The 19,294-nt window shown below is 38.1% G+C and overlaps 1 long non-coding RNA gene across 2 annotated transcripts in view; it reads right to left on the bottom strand.

The window, feature by feature from the left end:
- LOC118972939 (uncharacterized) overlaps positions 1-19,294 on the bottom strand; it is a 99,464-nt gene that overhangs the window by 25,806 nt on the left and 54,364 nt on the right. Inside the window, exon 3 of one of the 2 annotated variants that reach the window (XR_005062091.2) lies at positions 15,039-17,123. The exons of the other annotated variant lie outside the window; for it this stretch is intronic. This is a non-coding gene — a long non-coding RNA (uncharacterized lncRNA). Of the gene's footprint in view, positions 1-15,038; positions 17,124-19,294 lie in introns of those variants that run through there. 2 annotated transcript variants of the gene reach the window in all.

Raw genomic sequence — 19,294 nt, 5'->3', positions numbered from 1 at the left:
TTTTAAATATATTTTATTCACTATAAAAATAACAAAAATTTAAAAAGGGAAACTTCCTATGAGGAATATGCATATCATAAAAATACACAAATCTTTACTTATAAAATAAGATTTAAATAATGAGAATGGGAAAATTATTGTAACACTATCCAAACTTTCTAAATTTACATTTGTATTCAAATTTCAACAGGATTTTAGGAGACACTTTAAATATTCTAAAATTCACCTGGAGCAAGCAAGTAAGAATATCAAATAAAAATGTATGAAAGAGATGTTATTAGTAAGTTTCTGCACTTGATACATGAGAACTCTCAATAAACATGTGCTGAATCAACTATAAAGTAAAGGTAGTGAAAACCATGTATTACATAAGTAAATAAATAAAAGACATACTTGCCTGGATTCAATGAACAACTCAGAATGGACCCTATCTAACTTTTGGTACCAATTTCTAGTACCTAAAAATTGAAAGTAAGATTTGGAGTAATCATAAAACAGCAGAGAAGGGAAGAATTATGTAATAAATGATGTGGAGGAAATGAGATAAAAATTTGAAGAATAACCAATAGAGAACTTCCTTTCTTGCACAACTAAAATACTCTCCAGATGGATCAAAAAGCTGAGCAGCTAAAACTCACAGCACAGAAAAACTATACAACCTCTGGAGGGAAAAGGAATTCCTAAGCTCAAAAGCAAGAAGAAACAAAAGATCAATAGCCTTACTCTCTAAAATTGGGAACCTTCTATGAGTTTTAAAAAAATTAAAATTAAAGGGGAAAAGTGAGGGAAAAAATAGCTTATGTAGTAAATAAATGATAATTTTCATCACAACATAAAGGGTTCATACATATACAAGGAAAGGAACTTCACAACTCTGTTAGCCTAATAATGTAAATAGACAATCTGCAGAAGAAAATACAACTGATTAACAAACATGCAGAGATGTTCAAAACGACAGGAAAGTGCTGTTTTTCTCATGAAATTAGCAAGCACATTGTTAAATAAGAATATTCTATAATGGTACCAGTATTGTGAACCTGGCTCTTTTACACAGGTTTCAACCTTTCAACTTGGTTGAAAATGTAAATTGGCCAGAGGATTAAAGATGGCAGCATGAGAGATGAGACAGAAACCTCCTCCCAAAACCACACATTATATGAAATTATAGCAAATACATCAAATCCTGAAAGAGTAACAGGAAAGAAGACTACCAGACTGTCTACACCTGGGGAAACCCGCAGACCTCCAGGAAAAGGGTAAAGTACCAAAGCCGAGACCTGAGGGACTCAAGCCCTTCCCCCACCCCAGCTCACTGGCAGGAGGAAGAGAAGTGGAGCAGGGAGGGAGTGGAGGCCTGGGACTGCTGAACACCCAGCCCTGAAGACCTGCTCTGGGAGCATGAACCTAATTACATGATGCTCTGGAGATTAGTGGAGTTGGAAAACTAAGACAGGCAGAATACCTGAAGAGACTGAGATTCCAGTCACTTGTGGAAAACAGGGATCCACATCCAGCCACTCTGGGAAAAAAGAAAGGTGGGCAGTCTGGGAGACTTCATAACAGCAAGAGGGCTGCTAAAGGGGCAAGGATTGCACAGCGCTTGATGCTCAGGAGAAAGGAAAGGTGGACAAAATTGTCTATGTGCACTCTGCCCAGCAGGTTGGGAACTTTCAGGAGCATCAGGCACTCTATCCCTCTGACTGGCAACGCAGCTCTGAGGACCCCCACTGCGATACACAGCCTGCTGCACCTTCCTCCCGATGGGCACCAGCTCATAAACTGGCTGCCCCCACCATTGTGCCAGGCTGGCCAGAGGGCAGCCCCACCTACAGCAGCTACAAGTGCAAAGCATAGAGGCTTCTCCCTGCACCCTCGGCCTACTGGTCCTGGCAGTGGAGACAGGCACTGCAGCAAGAAAGCAGGAAACAGCTCTTTTCTCCTGACAGGCACCAGCACCACTTGCCTGTGACCCCCACCATCACTCCAGGGGCTGAGCAGCTCCAGAGAGTAGAGCTTCTGGGCACTAGAGGGCTCCACATACAAATATCAAAGGAACATCAAATATCAAAGGAACTTGGTTCAAACCAAAATCCCACAAACACCAGAAAGAAGACCAACTGAAACTGAACTCATGAATCTTCCTGAAAGAGATTTCAAAATAAAAATCATAAACATGTTCTCAGAGCTACAGAAAATGTAAATTGGCAAGGCAATTTTGAAAGCAATTTGAAAATAGTTTTCAAAGGCCTTAAGTTCATTCATAGCTTTTAACCCAGTAATTCCATTATGAAAACTTTAAAAAATAAATATGGGAAAAGCTTTATGTGCAAAGATATTCATTGCATTATTTGTAATAGCAAAAATTGTAATAAAACTTTTAAATATCCATTAGTAATGAAAAACCTAAGTAAACTATGACTATACCCACTGAATGGAGTAATAAGTAGGTATTTCAAATGATGGATAAAGCCATTAAACATATTATCTCTGGGAAATAAAGCTAAAAAGAATTTTCATTTTGCACTAAATGCACTTCTAAAGATTTGTATTTGTTATTTCTTTCCTGTTATAATGAAAAAAAAAAGAAGATATTTCATTTTGAAAAAAATAGCTGAAATGATTATTACAAAGATTATAAAAGTAACATAGAAACATGCTCATTATCTGTGGAGGAAAAATATCTGGCATGAAGTACCCATAAATACTAATAGTGGATGTGTTTATTGATGAGAATATGGATTTTTGCCTGTTTTTAAATTTATCTTTATTGAATTCAACGAACATCTATTGAGATCCTAAGCTAAAGACTCTGAACTAAGATAAAGCTCTATAAGACACTCATGTTTATTAATGCACATGAGTTATTTTTATAATTTTCAAGACAATTATTTTCTCCCTGCAAAAACTTCTCAGGGCAAACAGTATAATGCATCACAAGATAACCCTCTAAGAATTTATTATCATACAAGTTATAGAGTATAAAACTATAATATCTATTTTCAAACACATAAGAAAATACTGTTGAGATTTAATAAAGTTTTGGTTTACAACTCCCAAACTTCCAAACATCCAACTACTCTATCAAATATGAAAAAGAGAAAGAGAAATTTCTTTTCTGTTTCTTCAGATACCTAAGAAGAATGAGTCACCTGCTTCCAGAACAGAAATTGAAATTTAAAATTTTTACAATGACTGGCTGCATTTAGTAAATATTTTCTACTAGCCTCAAATGTGAGTTTGAACATGTCTAGAAATTTCAATAACATATGGACCAGATTGATGTCTATTCAATTCAGGGCATTTTCTTCTGTTACTTTTCATAACATTTATTTGTTTGTTAAATTAAATGAGCTAATTCATAGAAAGCATTTAAAATAGCACCCAGCATACATAAGCACTACACAAGGGTTGAATATTACTTTTAGCAAATGAACAAATATTTTTGAGCAACTACTATGCAGTTACATCACTGAGGAAGAACAGCTCTGAAGAGCAGGAAATCCCTTCCCCATCAGCATCTACCTTGGTGCCCACCAGATCTTCTTGATCAATAACCAAACGGCAGAATGCCCACACTGTTGAAGAAAAAAGAAAAGATCTTCCTTTGTGTCTCCTGAAGAGTAGGTTCTATCACTAAGATGGCAACAAAGAAAAATGGTGAAGTATCTGGAAATAATACAGGGAGAGTGTTCACTGGGTGAAATATGAGGAGCGATGATGACAGAGTTGACACTGGGTCTGCATGGACCCTCCTCCTTTTAAGTCCCCTGTTCAACTCCCCTAGGACTGTCTCCTCAATGACACATGCTAATGGCTGAGTGACATCTCACAGCAGGGATGTGGCATTCCCCAAGATTCACAGAAGAAAAGGAGTATGAAGAAATCACTTGGAAACAGCTACTGGAACTAAACAAAGGACAGCTTTGCTAATGAAAACTATGTCAAATGTCACAGAAGAATAATTACAAATCATAGAATCTATTTCCTGGGAGGAAACAGATTTAGAGTCAAGTCAACAATTTAACCACCAATAAATAAATAGCTACCACCCTTCTTCAAAAAAAAAAAACCTTCTAATAAGGTAAATACAAAAGTGCTTAATCGATAAATAAGAAAAGTAAACATCATGATAAGCACCACAAGAGATAGAATTGTGTTTTGACAGGTAACAGTAATAGAATCGAAAACTCTAAATATACTACTATGAAAATTACTTCAACAATTGTTGTCAGTTTCCGGATTCCCTTGTTTTATTTCCACATTGTAAGTTGATTAGGGGACGATTATGTTTTTTAACACCAATAAATTTCTAAGTATTTAACTGCAGTGAAACTTTAATATGTAATTTAATTAAAGTGGGTAGGGGGTAGAGCTGAGGGGGTATTAGCGTTTCATGAATAGTCTGGAAAGTGAGGTAGGCCCAAAGCACATCACAAGTGTTCCTAAGTCTCCTTTAGCTACAATGATGAATAGTATCTTTCCCAGAAAAGGGAAAGATCCTCTCTCTTTGATTCCTCAGGCAGACTGTTGAAGCAACAGCCTTACATTTTCTTGGCTAATATTATAAATATAACATTAATCATTATTTACCATGCCTGAAAAAAGAAAATGCTCTGCTAGAGACCAAACCACATTTTTCTGGGCTAAATTCAGAAGTATTTACTCTTGAAGAAAATGCTTTGTTCCTTTTACTGAGATTTTCTGACTCAGGTAAAACCCCCAAAGGGTTTTCAATCTTTTTCAAGGTTGGAAAATGCCTTGAAATCATGAACAACATAGTCAAAGACCTGAATAAAATGAACCTTGTCTTCAGTTGCCAACCAACAGTCTTACATTATTCAGCCTGTGCATCTGCCTCAGCTTCTGCGTATTGTAAAGATGCGCATATTTAACAACTTCTTTAAATAAAGATTATTTCCACATACAAGTCCCAAAGTCCTTTCTGTTCCTACCCAAACCCAGACATTTGTTATCAGGCAAAGGATATTTCTTAGAGACACTCATAAGCTGCCTGCCCAGGTTTCCATTCATCCACTAAGTGAAACTATTCTCTGATAATCATGGAGAAACACCAGTGACCACTAGGGACTTGTGTCCAATTTACCTAACAATTTGGACCTTGGCACTGACTAGTTCTGTCTACTATTGATAAAGAAATTGCTTGTTATGACAGCCCCTCCAGGTGACTGTTCTTTGCACAGCAAAAGTCATTAGGCAGTGTCAGAAAGGTTTGACATGTCTGGAATTACACCGCACATTTGTCCACTAATAGTATGTAGTGGTAATGCATTTCTTATCAGGAATGTAAAAAGATAAGCATGCATAAAGAAGTTACATAGAGTGAGCACATTTTTTAATCAGCTTCACCAGCCCTCCAAAGAGACAAGATGACTAAAACTCCATAATACCCTTCATGAATTTTCTTCAGGGCAACAGATTTCAAATCCCATGCCCTGGAACAGGATGTTTTACTACTTTAGTTACTATTATTTTAACTTCTTTTGAACATATGATTCAGAAAAGACAAAGGCTAAAGTGATGATTAGGCAGAAAAACATAGCCACAAACAAAGGTCTTAAACTTTCTAATTCAGCAAATAAGAATTATTGTAATTTATATCAGTACAGTGGTTTACAGTTGAAAAGCTTTTAAACATATTATCCTATGTGTGATTCTCATAACAGCCTACCTATAACAATGGACTGTTATGCAGCCAGGCAAAAGAATGGTGTTGTAGAATTAAAGGTGTGGAAATATATTCATAAACATTTTAAAACATAATGCATTGTTTGGTCCCATTTTTATAAGAGATACATTTATAAAACACACACCTATATATACATATATAAAGAGAAAACAGGCTGGAAAGATATCAACAAATTGTGGTCTCTTTGTTTGAATACTATCTTTTCTCTTTTTTGTTTTATTTTCTGAAATATTTTCAGTGAACATGTATTACATGTAAGATCAGTAAAAGATAATCATATATGACAAAAGGAATGGTCATCTCATTTCTTTAGTAAGATTTTTCAATAAACTTCAATACTTACAGCTTATTACCAAGGAGAAATCAGACCTTAGTTTGAACTGCTTTTAGTAAAGACATTTTTGGAAATACCGGAATTCACTGAGTCTTACAGTCATCCATAGTTGTAAGGTCTGCTAGTTCAGAACAATTCAGCACAAAATATACATTGAGTGATGTCTTAGCCCAAATCCTCTAGAAAGCAAAACTCACTATAAGGATTAATGTGCTGATAATTTATTTGCAAGTTGCAAGCCCAAGATGGCTTAGTGAGAAGAAAGGGAAAAGAGTCAAGGAAAGAAGTGCCACTTCCTGACCACTGGCCACCTCACAACAATCTGCAGAGACACTATGGTCACTCAGCTGGAGTGCTCACGTGGCACACAGGACTTCTCCATGATCAGCTACGAGAAGTAACCACCAGAACAGTCCAGGGAGAGGAAAAAGCAGGAGGGCTTATTTGCCCAGGGCCCCTTGAGAAAGATCCCTTGGGGCACACCATCCAGCCCCTCATTACACTCAGGAAGCCAGTCCCACCCTTGCAGCGTCCAAGTACAGAAGTAAAAGGCTAATTTCATGCAGGTGGGGCTCAGCTTTTGGGTTGTGAATGCCACAGAGATCCAGGGCCTCAACTCAGACTCCAGAAAGCAAGGGAACCAGCAAAGACGGCAGCTTCAGAAGGAAGGTGGCTCCTTCAGAAGGAGATGATTCAGGGACTCTGAGGAGGGCATAAATGCTTCCATCCAATATAAATGACTTGCTGTATCTTGGAAATAGTTGACCATTTTCTTACATCAAATTTCATTAACAGCATCAAAAACAAAAATATTTTCCCATCTGTAAACATACAGTAGAGTATAAGAGACCTTGCTTTATTCATCTGCTTCACTAACATCTGGCAAAATATTCACAAGCATATGAAATGGACATGCTCAGATTACTGTCTGCCCATGTCATACTTAATTCCTGGCACACAAAACATACTTCAATCCTTTACTCTCCCACTCGGGAAAGCATACTAGAATCCAAATAGATGAAGCTGATGTTATTGAAGAAGTTATGTTAAATTCATTCTAGCTTTATATATATATATACAGTGTATATGTACACAATTACTCAGACATAAAAAAGAATGAAATTTTGCCATTTGAGGGAACATGGATGGACCTAGAGAGTATTATGCTCAGTGAAATAAGCCAGCCAGAGAAAGACAAATACCATATAATTTCATGCATATGTGGATCTAAAAAATCAAAACAAACATAATAGAAATAGACTCATAAACACAGAAAACAAACTGATACTCTCCAGGGAGAGGGGGTGAGAGGATGGGTGGAATAGGATAAATAGGGATAAAGACATATAAGCTTCCAATTATGAAATACATAAGTCACAGGGATGAAAAGTACAGCATAGGGAATACAGTCAAGAATGTTGTAACAACTTTGTATGGTGACAGACAGCAACTATGCCTACTGTGGTGAGCCTTTTGTAATGTATATAACTGTCAAATCACTCTGTTACATACCTGAAACCAACATAATATTGTATATCAACTATACTCCTAATAAATAAATAAGTAAACCATATTTACTTAAGTTATTGGCATTCAACTAAATCCATTAATGCCTCTTAAGAAAAAAAAAGACAAACTCATACAAAAACTGTGCAAATATGAAGAATTCACAAAATAATTACAGATGATAAGAAATATTTTAAAATTAGCTCAACTTCATCACTATCCAGAAAAATGCTAATTAAAATAATATGATGTGGTGTGGGCGAACAGAGGTGTCACGGAGAAGACAGTGTAGCACAGAGAAGACAAGTAGTGACTCTGTGGCATCTTACTATGCTGATGGACAGTAACTGTGATGGGGTGAGGGGGGGGCACTTGATAATATGGGTGAATGTGGTAACCACAATGTTGCTCATGTTAAATCTTCATAAGATTATATATCAATGATACCTTAATAGAAAAAATTTGAATTAAAAAAATAAATAAATAAATAATTTGATGATTTTTGACTATCAGCTTGACAAAATTTTTTACATCAACTTATTGTTTATGGGGATAAGTGGGACTGAAAATTAATAGAATACAAATAAATTGACCAGCATATATTAAAATTTCAAAACACACAAATCCTTGACACCCTCAATTCTAGTTATAGAAATCCATCCTATAAAATACTTACACAAGGATTTCTTACATGAAAGTTCATTGTAGTATTGCTTATAGTTAGAGAAATATAATCTAAATGTCCATTAAAGAGAATATGAAAATATGATTACACAGACTTTTAGTAAAACCATTCTATGAAATATTATACATCTGTTAAAAAAGAATAATGTAGCTCTACATATGCTAAAATGGAAAAATATTCAAAATGCGTTAAGAAAAAACATAAAAATATGAAAAGTATGATGCCATTTATATTTAAATAAAACTACCTATGCGTATATATGCATTTTGTGTGTGTGTGTGTGTCTCACAAATATCCTGGAAAACACATATCAAACTACTAACCATGGACATCTGTACAGAATGGAGGCATACACATGAGGGTAGGAGAATGAGTCATTTGTAGACTCCATTAGTCAGAAGTCTATTGGTTACAAGTGAGAGAAACATACCTAAAAAATCACACAGGGCAAGAAGATGACATTATAAATCCAGAGCTCCTGGCTCTAGATAAGACTGAAGCCAGGAAATTAAAGGCTGTCATCAGGCTCTGTCTACTCTCTTGGGCGTGTCACTCCTTACTTTTGTTTTTTAGATAAACTCTTTCCTAAGAGTTTCAGGGTTGCTGAAGTGGCCAAAACTCCCATCCTTCCAACTGAGTAACACCAGAGGAGGGAGGCCATCTTCCCCATTAGCTACCACAGAAAAGTCCCAGGGGTGACTGGTTGTTCCAGTCTTGAAACACATATTAAATTGGTTAGGGTTTGCATTTAAAAGCAAGTGACAAAAACTCAGTATTGGTTTCAAAACATAAGAGTGTTGGGGTTTTCCCTCATGCCTCATTAAGTCTCCAGGGTAGGTAGCCCTGGCCTTAGTTCACAGGCACTGCCATCTCTCAGTCTTCCTCGTGGCCCCACGGTGGCGACTGCTGCTGAGCTAAGACATCTCTGGGAAAAGCGTGAGAACGAAGCAGCAGCAGCATCTATATCAAGAAAGCAAAGTTTTTCCCCCAAACCCTCAGCAATTTGTTTACTTTTTACTGGCAGAATAGTGTCATATGCCCACCCCCACTGCAAAGGTATCTGGGAAAATATAGCATTGCAAACTCCAGGGCAAAGGAGAGCAAAGGAAGGTGCTGAAAGTTGTTGAGTGACCCTGACCACACTATATCCTACAAATCCCTGTTTCCTGAGCAATCAATCCTGATAGACAGCCAGACTCAGGTCTCAATTTTCATCCTTGTACCAGCATAGAGCAGTGCTCTATGACCAACACTAAGGACCACATGGAATAGAAGAAGCACCACCTCTAAAAACTGATGTTGCCAAAGAAAGGGTATGGAAAAGCACCCCAGATAGAAAGCATTAGAATTACCACAGTTGATTACAATGATCAATAAGATACACACACACACATACACACACACAAACACGCATATGTACAAACATACACACACACAAACACAAGCACCTGTACACATATGCACTTTCCCACACACATAAAGATACCAGGCTGGGGAAAGTTGAAAACTGCTTAAAACCCACACTACTCAACTATGCTTACCTTGTGGGGTAGGAGGTCCAAGGAAAAGGATAACTTTCATTTATTTTTATGTCACTCCCCAAAATAGTTGAGGAATCAAAGGAGATTTTTCCTTTTTTGTTTTTTTGTTCTTTTCAGTATCTTTCAACTAACAAAGACATTTTTTAATTATTAATAACAACATGATAACAAACCACATTTTGCTAAAGGAAGAAAAAAATCTAGTTTTTTTTTTTATTGTGATCCTGGAAACTATTACCATAAGGCAATATTTATTACAAAGGGCATCAAAGAGAAAAAAAAAAACCTGGGTCAAGAAAGAATCATGAATAATGAAAACTAATCTCCCCATTTAACTTTCCCTACATCTGTCTAGATGAAATTACACCTACTAGATATTGACTTTGCCTCTAAGGACCTGAAGGCATGTGACATATTTTATTTGACATAGATCACTACATTTAACCTTTGGGTAAAGATGGAGCCAGCACATCTTGTTCAGTGACACAGAAGAAAATGATGCATAAAGAGGTGAAGTGATGAATTGGAGCTCAATTGTCGCACAGTAATTGCCTTACAGATCCCTCTACCACCTATGAGGAGGCCTGGGTGACTGGGTTTGTAGTGGCTGCTTTACAGCCAGTTTCTCCTCCTACCCAAAGAGAAGGGGTTCTTCGTGTAGGACACTGTGAAGGATTGGAAAAATTTACCATTTTCTTGCCACAAACTTTAACTTAGGTTTTCTTCCATTATAATGTAGGGCACAAACCACAGTATGAATTTGCCACCAACAGAAACCCCAAATATTTTCCCATCATATCCATTGTTGCTGATTCTTTGCCATATCATTTATACACATCACTGCTTCAAAATTACAGCAGTTACTAGACCTACTGTATTGTGATAAGCAGGTTTCAGTAAAATTTGTTTTCTTTGTAATCCTAGATATTTCATTTTATGCATTCAAAAACATTCTTCTAAATTGTGCTTTATCCTTGAAACCAATGTAATTTTGCATATCAACTATATATATTTTTTAAATTCTTCTAACTGCCAAAAGGATCCAGGGCACACACACACACACAAAAGAACCACAACATATTAAGAACATCTGCATAAAGTTGGGGCATATGCGGGAACCTCCAAATGCCCTCCTAAGACCTTCCCATGAGAAGAAAAAAAATCCTTGTTCCATGTCTGCCCAGAAGTATGACCACAAAACATCAGACCCAACATTTGGAGTACATGTTTGCCGCATGTTACAGTGTAATGACATGACAATCAAGTCTCAAAAGCATTCAGTGCTTTTCTCCTCCCAGGGGCCTCTCCAAAGAATCATCTACATTCTCATTGCCACGGAGGAGTGCCACATCGCCTGGGTCACACACCAAGCCGCTGCCATTGCGTCGTCACAGACACTGGGGCAGTACAACAGATCACAGTCAACATCCCAAGACACAATCAATAAAACTAGAAGCCACATAAAAAGGTTAAAACCTATCAATGTTTCCTCTTAAACTTTCAAAACACTCGCTAGCCTGGGAAAAACTGGTGAGTATTTCACTATGTCAATTAGCTGTCACTTCTGGTGTTTTCCTATGGTCACTTAGTCAAGCAGAACTGGCTCTGCAGTGCAGCTCTCCTGCCATCTACTACGAGGGAACCTCAGGCAGATACCCTACAGACCTTTGTTTTTTTTACCTGAACAGCCCTCAAAGGTTGGTTCTTCATGCATTCATTCATCCCCCATCCCCTCATTAATCAATTTTTTTTAGCTTGGGCTATGAGCTTTTATATGCTATCTCCACCATGTCTCTGAACAGATAATACAGAAATGGAAGGAACTTGAGGAGACCCAATATCGAAAGTATAAACACTCAAGACAAAAATCCGCAAGTGCTTCAAAAATAGTGGGCCCCTCAAATTCAGAATTTCCAAATTCAACTACAGTGAAAATACAAGCAGTGAATTAACAAGATGATACAAACAGTTGTATAATTCTATAACAAATACTTCTCTTGCTAGTAACAGTCCCAGGAATGCTGCTGTTAGAAAAATTAAACTAATGTTTTGGATCATTTTCAGTCAAGCATAATTTTTAATATGCAAACCTGATGAATTTAATCAGAATAAAAAACAACCGAACATATAGGCCTACCTACAGAATAATCTTAAAATGCAGGATTGGGCCCACAGTTATTGTAGATATTAACTTGTCCAGGTAGTTAATTCACTGAATGCGTCCTATTCACTTCTGTTCCAAATAATTGAGGTTTTATTGCATTTCAAAAATGAAGTTTGATGAGAAATTTTTTAAAAGCTAGAACTGGCTCTGAAAATGAGTCAACACCAGTATTTACCAAAGTGCAATTGAACTCTAAGCTCAAAGGCAATACTACATCTTAACCTTTAAAAAATACCTTTCATTGACCATGAGGCAAAAAGGACATGGAAAGATAACTACAACTAGGAAAATACATTCAGGTACAGAAGAACCAATGATGCTGCTCCAAAAACCAGGTTTATAGTACAGGGAAAATACTGTAAACATGGAGTAACTTCAGGATGACCAAATAATAGAATACCTTAATTTTAATGTTTATTTTTTAAAACTAACAAAGAATATATGACCACATGAGAAAATGTAAACCCTCACTAAATAAACAAATGCAATTAAAAAAAAATAGCAGGCCCCTCTTGTTATGTCTCAGAACTCAGCATCAGACAGATGGAATTTACCAGCAGCAAAGGGCAGGAAGAGAGGAAGGGATTAAGGATACTACAGAAATGCCCCAGAACTGGGTTAAGGTAGTTACCAGAAACAGACCCAGCCAGCAGAGGAACGTGGGCTGGGCACAAAGGAAAGGACATCGGTGGTTGACACAAAGGTCCACCAAGGAAGTCCAAGACAAGACTGGGTGGGAAGAGAATAGCAGCTATAATTCCAAGGTAAAGAATGATTCCAGAGTGATATGGTAACATTTGCTCAGGGCAAAGCAGAGCCTGCTTCCTACCCCGGAAGAGAGGCAGGGTTCTAGCTCACAGGAGAAGGCTTGGCAAGAACAAGACAATTTACCAGATTCAAGACCTGCCAGCCAGAGCAGGTCACAGACACACACAGGACGGAGGGTGCTGGAGCCCAGTGGGGTCAATGGATTGTGGGCCCTGGGCTGACAACAAAAGAGTCATGGGGGTGGGGCAGAGCCTCTCAGTGTACCCAGATCCCAGGTTAGGAAAATGACTGGTGCTGAGCAGAGTGAGAAACCTGACACCACCCACATCCTGCCTCGGTGAGGACTGGCTCTAAACCTGAGCCAGGATGGGGTGGAGGTACAGGAGGCTGCAGTGGCCGGAGTTCCCAGGCACCAGAAAAGGTGGAGCAGAGGACATGAACTATGTTTCACTTCAACCAGTGGTTCAACATGTGGCCAAGAACAGATGCAGATGAAGCCTCCCCCATCAATCTGCAAGTCCACCTACTCCCGATCTAGGCCTTTCCTACCTTGGAAATATCCGAGCACCTGAAGTTCTCCCAGGTCAGGGTTTTCTGATTAGAGAGTGGAAGCTTTCAGTGAACAACTAACAGATGTTGCCTAACACCATGAAGAAAAATAACAGAGAGGTATCCACTTCAAAACACAGTTCCTTGTACTCCCAATATTAAATTTAAAAAGTCTTGGGAAATAACATAATTTCTTGTATACTAGACTTAAGTTTGTGGGGGAAAACATTTGTAAACCCAAATCATAAATTTGCACTTAAGACATTGACTCGGCAACTCTCCTGATAGCTGGTCATCTCTGCTGCTTATTCGGGCTCTCCTTTACAAACCTGTCTGCCACTAAGGAGCTGCTCTGATTTTGTTATCTAAACATTCCTCCAAACACTTTAAAATTTAAAAATCCTTTACAAATTTTGAAAGTAAAACTTTGACTATCATGCCTAAGAATCCACACAATCAAAATTATTTTCATTTAAAAGCACATTTCACCTTACATTCAGGAAAATACAATCTTATGCAGTTCCTTGAGCATCCTCCTTCTAATACCAAATTTGGGCTGCAGGCTAAAGGTGTAAGTCTAAATTTGAGGATCCCACACAATTAACCAATCAGTATCTGGTACTTGGAATTAAGCAGAGAATGAAATGACTATAGTTAAAGTTATTTTCCAAATTTTTATGTATAATCAAGGATAATAGGCAATAATGTCTGTTATATGTTTAACTGTGATCCCAGAATGATATGTTGAAATCCTAACCCCCAATACCTGTGAATATGACCTTATTTGAAAATGGTGTCTTTACAGATGTAAACAAATTAAGCTGAGTTCATTAGGTTGTGTCCTAACCCAATATGACTGATGTCCTTAAAAACAGAAAATGCCTTGTGAAGACAGCGACCCACAGGGGATATGCCACATGAGGACAGAGGCAAAGACTGAAGGGCTATAGCTACAAAGCATGGAAGGCCAGGATTACTGGCAAACCACCAGAAGCTAGGAAGAGGTATGTAAGGATTTCCCTACAGATTGCAAAAGGAGCACGGCCCCACTGACACCTTAATTTCAGACATCCAGCATCCAGAACTGTGACACAGTTTATGGTATTTTGTTACAGCAGCCCTAGGAAACTAATACAATATCTCTGTTTCTTATTGCTAATTTTCATATCAATGTGAGATTCTTGGTGGACTCTTCCTTGATACCTTTTTTGGTCAATTACTGTAATTGGAATGATAAAAAAAAACAGCCTCATACAATGCATGCAATAAGTTTAGTATTACAGAATGTATAACAAAAGGTCCTGCTTGCTAGAGTTGCTGGGTAAAATGCAGAATTCCTTATTAAATTTGAATTTTAGATGAACAATGAATAACATCTTAGTTAAGTATGTCCTATGAATTATTTGGGACATACTTACTATAAAATTATTCATTGTGTATCTGAAACTCAAATTTAACTGCATATCCTATACTTATTAAATATGACAGCCCTTCAGCCCACCTCATAGATGCAAGGCCTGCTTCTGGAATATTCCATTATTTGCTGTTTGTGTCTAGCCCTTGAGCCACTACTGTGGCTGTTCTTCCTCTTCAGCTCCAAGTAGCTCCAGTCCAATGTGTGGGCACTGGTAACAATCCCAGGTGGACGATGGCTGCTGTGGTGAATCTGCTTTGGGTAAGCACCATGACATCCACACAGCTTTTATAAAATGCTATGCAATCAATAAAAATAAATTAGAACCATCAATTCTATGTGTAAAGACGCAATCAGCTTTCAGGGACAGTTTAAATTCTCTATTTCCATGTTGCGACCAACATAAAAACATGGGAAGAACACAGACAAATTTTTTTCTTTTAACCAACACTAAGTTCATTGTTTTTTATAAAAATGCAATAAATCCTGTTATGGATAATGCTGTTATTAGGAGACTTTGCAATCTGTTCCTTCACTTTTCTTATTCTCCCTGGACCTGTGCTCCTTCATCTGTAGAATTAAGGAGGAAGAAGGCACGATCGCAGGGCCTTCGTTGGGACTCCAGACTTAGCCGCAATCTCAGTCAGCCTTTCTCTGTCTGCCCCGTTTTGCCTCCCCCACCACATGACCCCACCTCCAATCAAAGTTCGTCTTCCCTGGGGTTAGGGAAGGCCTTCCCAAGCTTAACAGAAACCACAAAAGAAACGATTATTAAATTTGACTGACTACATCAAAAGGCTCCATGAACAAAATTACAAGGCAAATGACAAACTGAAAAAAAAAATCTTCATTACACGATGCAGAAAAATTCTAATATGTCAAGAAAAATTTGAGCAATGGACATAGTAGGCAATTATACTATGTGCATAATGGCATAATTTACATACCTACATACACACATGTGCATGTATATTCACACACATAAAGAGAGATAATAAACATGAAAATAAATTTCATCCATTGGTAATTAAAGAAATATGAATTAAATTAAGAAAGCATCATTTTGCCTATCAAATTGACAAAATTCTTTTAAGAAAACAGCCCAGTATCAGAGAAGTGCACTCTCATACCCTTCTGGTGACTGAATAAAGTGATACAATCATTTTAGAAATCAATTTAGTGATTCATATCAAAGTGAAGCAGGAAGGACTGGGCAGAGGGAGGGCAATGTAGTTGCAAGTGAGGTCTCAGGAACTCTGAGGGGGGCCTGGGGGGCCCTTCAGAATTGCTCCAAATTGGGGCAAGGGGGTAGGCCTCTGAACACCCACATCAGCCAAGACGAGGCATAACCTTGGGCAAGGCAAATCCCCCCAGCAGAGGTTCCACCAGCAGAAGCAGATCCACTGACTGGGGAGAGAGAGTGTTTCCACTGTACTGAGAGACAGCTGTGTGCCTTAGACAGGTGCATGTCATTGTTGTTGTTTGAAAATTTAAATATGGGTAGAAGTGTGTAAATAGAAGCTGGCCATATAACAGTCCCTTAAATGGATAAACCACCACTAACTATGCCATTCCCCATCCTTTTAAGTTGGAATCTAAGTGATTTCCACTTACCGCCATTACATATTATATAATGATAATACATCTAATGCTTTGTAGCTCTTTAATAGAGTCATACAATTGGGATCTGAGGACTTGTTTCTGATCTTCTCAAACTTCCACAACTCTGTGGAGAGTTCATTTCCTCTTCTTAGCAGAGTGGCCAATGGGATCGGAAACCAACTGATGGTGACACCACAGTGCCTCAATCTTAATGCCTCTTCACTGGCTTCCCTGACTGTCCCTGCTAAAATCTTCATACTCGGAAGAGGGGAGGAGAGAATGAGGGAGCTCCTTCCCAGGGGAGCTGGTGCTCTGACTTATCATTCAACAAGGCTTTAAGAGGAATTACTGAATATTGTGCCTTAACAGTATTTCTTTTCCCACAAAATAAAAACATGGCACTCGCACGCCACAGAACACCTTTTGTGTTTTGACACCAGTCCTCATTCCATCTTTCTTCCCTATCCTTTCTTTATTTTGCTTCACTTTTCACCTACTTCATATTTCTTTAATCATACAGTATTGGGGGTATCTTAAATTTTTCCTGGGACAAAGGAGATAAAGGTGAATTAAGAATACATCTGTATACTTATGATTGCAATTAAAAGAATACCCAACTTAGACTGATATATATAATAAAGACATAATGATAATTTCAAGTTATAAGTCTGAAAGCATACAGTTCAAGAATCTGCCCAGCCACTCAGTGATGTCACCCAGGCCCCGGGTTTTTCCATCCTTTTGCTGTGGTATCCTCAGCACGTGAGATTTTCATCCTCCGGTTGGTGGCCTCATGATGGTAAGATGGTTGCAACAACTCCAAATATCATGTCCTCGCACCACATACATAACACTGGAAGAGGGGAAAAAATGATCTCCTTGTACAAAGCTCTCTCAATGGGGAAAAGATCATTCCCAGACACACCCCAGTAGACTTCTCTTATATTTCATTGACCAGAACTGGGTGACATGGATACCATTAGCTGAAAATACACTGAGAATATGAGAATCTGGCATTTTTACCTTCACTCAAGACAGGTGGGCTTTTCTAAAAGGGAACAGGTGGTAGAAAATACATCTTCTACATATTGAGTAGACAAGACTGCCATTGATAAAGGATGTGTGGATGGGGTTGGCAGGGAGTAGAGGGATAGACACATGCTTACATAGCTACATAAAGATAAAGCCTTTTTTCTTTATTTTTGAGGCCCAAATTTTTGCCTTCAAGGTGTCTATCTATGTATCACAACATACGGCTCCTAACACTCACACACACTCTGTCCCCTTGCCTTGCCCACTCCCCTGTTTTTCTCCCACACAAGAAGCCTCTTGTAAACTTCCTGCAACATGTTTTCTAATATTCTCATTTCAACATAGTGTGATGCACTAATTGTTCTTTGTTTGGAATGGTTGACATTAGCCAGACATATTTACAACACTTCCTCTCTCAATGATAGACCCTTCTGCTTAATAATTACCAAGCTTGTCTGACAGTTTAATGAGTCACTATGAATAAGTTGCTTATTCATCGTCACTATGAATAAGTTGTTTATAATTCAAGTAGAATTATAAAATGCCTATTAATATAGAATACTCCACCATCTACTAAATACTCTTATATTTATTATCTTATTAATCTTCACAATGATCATTATTAGCATTTTACAGACAAAGAAACAACTGCTCATTAGAATTAAGTGAGCTTGGCCAGTCACAGATAATCAGTGACAGACTAGGATTTCAACTCACTTATTGGGACATTATACCAATCACTTTAAGGTTTTACACAAGTAGGAAAGAACCCAGTGATTTCTCATGTTTTACAGTATATGACTATACTTTTAAGTATTATGAGACTTCATGCATGCCACTTAAGCTCTGTGTGGTCCTTAGTATTTTGTTCTATAAAATTAGGGCCTTAAATAGATTAATGGTTCACCACCACCAGTACCATAACCAGAACAGATGATCTTGTAAATCTCTGAATCTTACCTGAGTAATATCTGGCCAATTATCACTGCCACAATTCCTTTTCTTCCAACTCTTACCCCTAGCATGGTTTTACTCATTCATATATTCATTCAGAAAACTTCTATGAAGCACTTGCCATGGGCCAGAAATGTTCAGAGGGCAAGATAAAGCAATGAGAACAGAGTCTTCCCTAATGCCTAGGTATTCACTGTCAATAAATATACCCCTGCCCAGACTCTCAAAATTTTATGCAAAGATTAAAAGTGGTCAGTTTCTGAGTGTTCTGATAAGGTGTGAATCTATGACTTTAGACCTAAGAAATCAAATTAAGAAAGTGATTACAAGAAAGAGGGACCTGTAGGGAAGGAAATGATCAGTGAAAGGAAAAAACCAGAGCCAAACATAATAGCTCATTTTCCATTAACATTTCCTTAGATAACACACAGCATTTGAGGGGGTCCAGATCAAGTCAGCACTTCCACAGACCCAAACGTGGCCCCATCATGTCAACCACATCTCCCTACTGTGCCTTGCGCACAAGAGCAATTCCAGAGCTTGATTGTCAGATCACAGTTTGTATTACAGAACCCACTTGGAACCCTGGGTGCAGCCCTACACTGCACCTCTGAAATTCCAGATTTCCTAGTGGCAAAGATGGGTGGTGATGGATGGTTATGACTCCAGAGGGCCACTGCGAAGATTAATGACTTATGTTTTGCAAAGTGTTTTTAAATCCCCAGATGAGAGCTGTTCTTGCAGCTAGCTGCTGCATGATTAGCATTTGTCTGCTTTAAATTGGTTACTCCCGCCATATTATAAGACCCCATGAAAGACCTAGATTAAAGGCAATACCCTGGAGTCCACTGATGGCTTTTAGATTGCGCTTCCCCAGAGGCTGATGAGCTGACAGAGAGGGGACACTCCTATTCAGCACCAACTTTACAGAGACACACTGCATCTTTACTTTCAGATGTGGGATCAAGAGCATAAAAGTCACATTTGAACCAACATCTGCTGTCTCCCTCGAGACCATGCTGCAGACTGCCACCACAC

The sequence above is a fragment of the Manis javanica genome, chromosome 5 (genome assembly GCF_040802235.1).
Source record: "Manis javanica isolate MJ-LG chromosome 5, MJ_LKY, whole genome shotgun sequence".
NCBI classification, from domain to species: Eukaryota; Metazoa; Chordata; class Mammalia; order Pholidota; family Manidae; genus Manis; species Manis javanica.
Note: the sequence above shows the minus strand (reverse complement) of the source record. Positions and strands in the feature narration are given on the sequence as shown.